The 3,217-nt window shown below is 39.6% G+C and overlaps 1 pseudogene; it reads left to right on the top strand.

The window, feature by feature from the left end:
- Positions 1-2,479: 2,479 nt before the first annotated feature.
- LOC128067547 (60S acidic ribosomal protein P1-like) lies at positions 2,480-2,817 on the top strand (annotated as a pseudogene).
- Positions 2,818-3,217: the final 400 nt, after the last annotated feature.

Genomic DNA, 3,217 nt, shown 5'->3' with positions numbered 1-3,217 from the left:
GCATTTGAACTCCAAAACACCTTTCAAGATTGTTAAACTTAACACCAGCTTGAAAATCCCAGTCATGCTGGAGATCAATTAACTGCCTCCAGGGTTCTGCAGGCTCCCCTTCAAGGTGTCTGCTTTTGAGAGTAATTTGGCCATTACCACATTTGCACCAAATAAAAACACATTATTATTTTGTATGATATCAAGTTGACTTATGCATTCAAAGTTTGCTCCTTGACTTTCTTATCTGAACTAATAGTCAATGCCATACTTATCCCTCTTCAGCAGTTTCAAATCTCAGCTTGTCTTCCTCTGCACACTTGTTTTATCTGAAATCCTTCTTTCCATGACACAACTGCTTTCCTCATTCTCACCTTGGGATTTCAATGCACCGATACTCCCCTCTTACATATTTCAAACCAACTTTCTCATATGGTATCAAAATTCATTCCTGTACTACTTAACTACCTATTTGCCTTTAGCTTTAATATTTTAAAATAATAATCTCTTATGACAGCAATCAGTGTTCACTGTAGAAGATTTATATGATTATAGATAGACAAGGGATAAAGAGAAAATAATAAACACTGCAGGACTGTCAATCAGAAATAACCTCGGTTGTATAGTTTTTCTTTATTTCCATGTATATTCTTATTTTAAAATGTTTCAATCATGAATCATACCTTATAAACTATTTTGTAAGCTTTGCCCACAATAAAACATGACTATATCTCTCCTCCTAGATGTTACTTTTCAATCTTATTCAAAATGGTTTCATAATTTCCCATTACATGGGTATACACAGTTTATTCAACCAATTCCCAAATGATAGGCTTGAGGTTATTTCCATGTTTTTGGCTATTTTAAACAAGTGTATTGATAAATAACCTTGGTAAATAAATCTTGGTTACATTCTATAATCATTTTCTTAGGGTGAATTCTTAGAGGAAGAATTACAGTTTGTGCACAATTTTAGGATTAAAAAATGAATATATTTTTCCAAAGTTACATTCAGCACAGCTGTACCAATTTATACTGAGACTGTTGATGACTGATAGTAGCCAAGTACTATCAATTTTAAAGTAAATTTTCTAGGTAACAACTCTGATTCAACCAGCTTTTATTTGACCAGCTGAAGGAATTGAACTTAAAATTTTCCTGGTCTATATTTGGTTACGTGTATGCATGTGTGTATGTCTGTGTTTTATTGCCAGTTTATGTTCTTGGTTCATTTGTTTACTAGGCTGCTGCTGCTGCTAAGTCGTTTCAGTCGTGTCCGACTCTGTGCGACCCCATAGACGGCAGCCCACCAGGCTCCCCCATCCCTGGGATTCTCCCGGCAAGAACACTAGAGTGGGTTGCCAATGCCTTCTCCAATGCATGAAAGTGAAAAGTGAAAGTGAAAGTGAAGGCTACATACTGTTTTAAAAATATTAATTTGTAAGGACTCTCCATATATTTAAAATAGTAAAACTTTAATGCCATATATATTATAAATATTTTTCCAGGTTTTTAAAGTCTTTCAATTAATTTGCTTCAGACAGTTAAAAAATGTGTAGAGTTCATTTTTTCCTTTAAAGTGTTTGTTGCTTTGATGTTATCATATACATTTTCAGCTGTAGCACAGTTCCTAGTATTTTGATGATTTTAGTTTAAAATTTAGATTTGCATTACTTAAAAGAGCAAAGCATCTAACTACAGATTAGGAAGATCCTACAGGGAGAAGCAGAGGGATTTCCCTACCACTCTCCATCCCCAGGTCCCAAGGCTGGGAGATTGGGAGATGGTGGCGGTACAGGAGGTCAGGATTGGATTCACCTGGGGGGTCACATGGAAAGACTTGCTATCGGCATCTGGAGAGGACACGCCAAGGGTTGGAGGTGAAAGCCTGGCAAGCACCACTTTCTCTGCTCTCCTGACTGTGCTTTAGCACAGGGACACTATTCATCAACAGCATTCCTCTAACGCTTACCCTAATCCTTTAAGGATCATCTCACATGCTCCAAATTGAGTGGAGTTCTGTCCAAAAGCAGCATGAAGACCACACTTTCCAAAGGCCCCACTTGGAAAAGAAGGGACCTGACACCCAGAGGTACAAAGTGGTATGAAAAGAAAAACAAGATGTTAACTGGGCCAGGGTAGACCCAATCTGGGACCATCTGTGTTTAGCGCGTGTCCCCTTAAAGCTCTTCTCGAGAAAGATCCTATTCAAAAAGGCTTGAGACTTCTGTGGCAGTCCAGTGGTTAAGGCTCCGAGTTCCCAATACAGGTTTTGATCCCTGGTGGGGGAACTAAGATTCCAGAGCACAGCCAAAATAATAATAATAATAATTTAAATGCCCTTAAAACATAAATAAAAATCAAAAACTTGCCTTTTCTCAGCTGCCCTAAGATGCTTAGTCCTTCCAAGGAAGCAAGGCCACATTGGGGTGAGGCCCGCACTTCATCCAGAGGCTAGCGCCACACCGTAGCCCTTGCCCAGCACTCCAGGATGGCCTCCGTCTCGGAGCTCACCTGCCTCTGTTCAGCCCTCATTCTACACGGTAAGGCTCACGGAGGATAAGATCAACACCTTCATTAAAGCAGCCGGTGTAAACACTGGCTCTTTCTGGCCAGGTTGGTTTGCACAGGCTCTGGCCAGTGTCAACACTGGGAGCCTCATCTGCCGTGTGGGGGCTGCTGGACCTGCTCCCCCCAGCTGCTGGTGGTCTCAGCAGGAGTCCAGCCCCCTCCACCACTGCTGTCCCAGCTGAGGAGAAGAACACAGAAGTAAAGAAAGAAGAATCTCAAGAGTCTGATGATGACATGGGCTTCGGTCTTTTTAACTAAACCTTTTAAGTAACACATTCAATAGAAAGCTAAGCATGTTGCTGCAAATGGCTTGTATGTGAAATCTACAAAATGATGTAAATGAACTTACTTACAAAACAGAAATGGAATCACACATGTAGAAAACAAACTTATGGTTACCAGGGGGGAAAGAAAGGGTGGGATGAATTGGAAGATTGGGATTGACATAATTACACTATTATATATTAGTTAACTATATATAAAATAGATAACTATAGATAACAATAAGCACCTAGGGTATAGCACAGGAAACTCTGCTCAATACTCTGTAATGACCTACAGGGAAAAGGAGTTAAAAAAGAGTGGATATATATATGTGTATAAGTGATTCAGTTTGCTGTACACCTGAAACTAACACAACCTTATAAAGCAACCACAC

The sequence above is a fragment of the Budorcas taxicolor genome, chromosome 22 (genome assembly GCF_023091745.1).
Source record: "Budorcas taxicolor isolate Tak-1 chromosome 22, Takin1.1, whole genome shotgun sequence".
Lineage (NCBI taxonomy): Eukaryota > Metazoa > Chordata > Mammalia > Artiodactyla > Bovidae > Budorcas > Budorcas taxicolor.
This window is presented reverse-complemented; position numbering and strand designations above follow the sequence as displayed.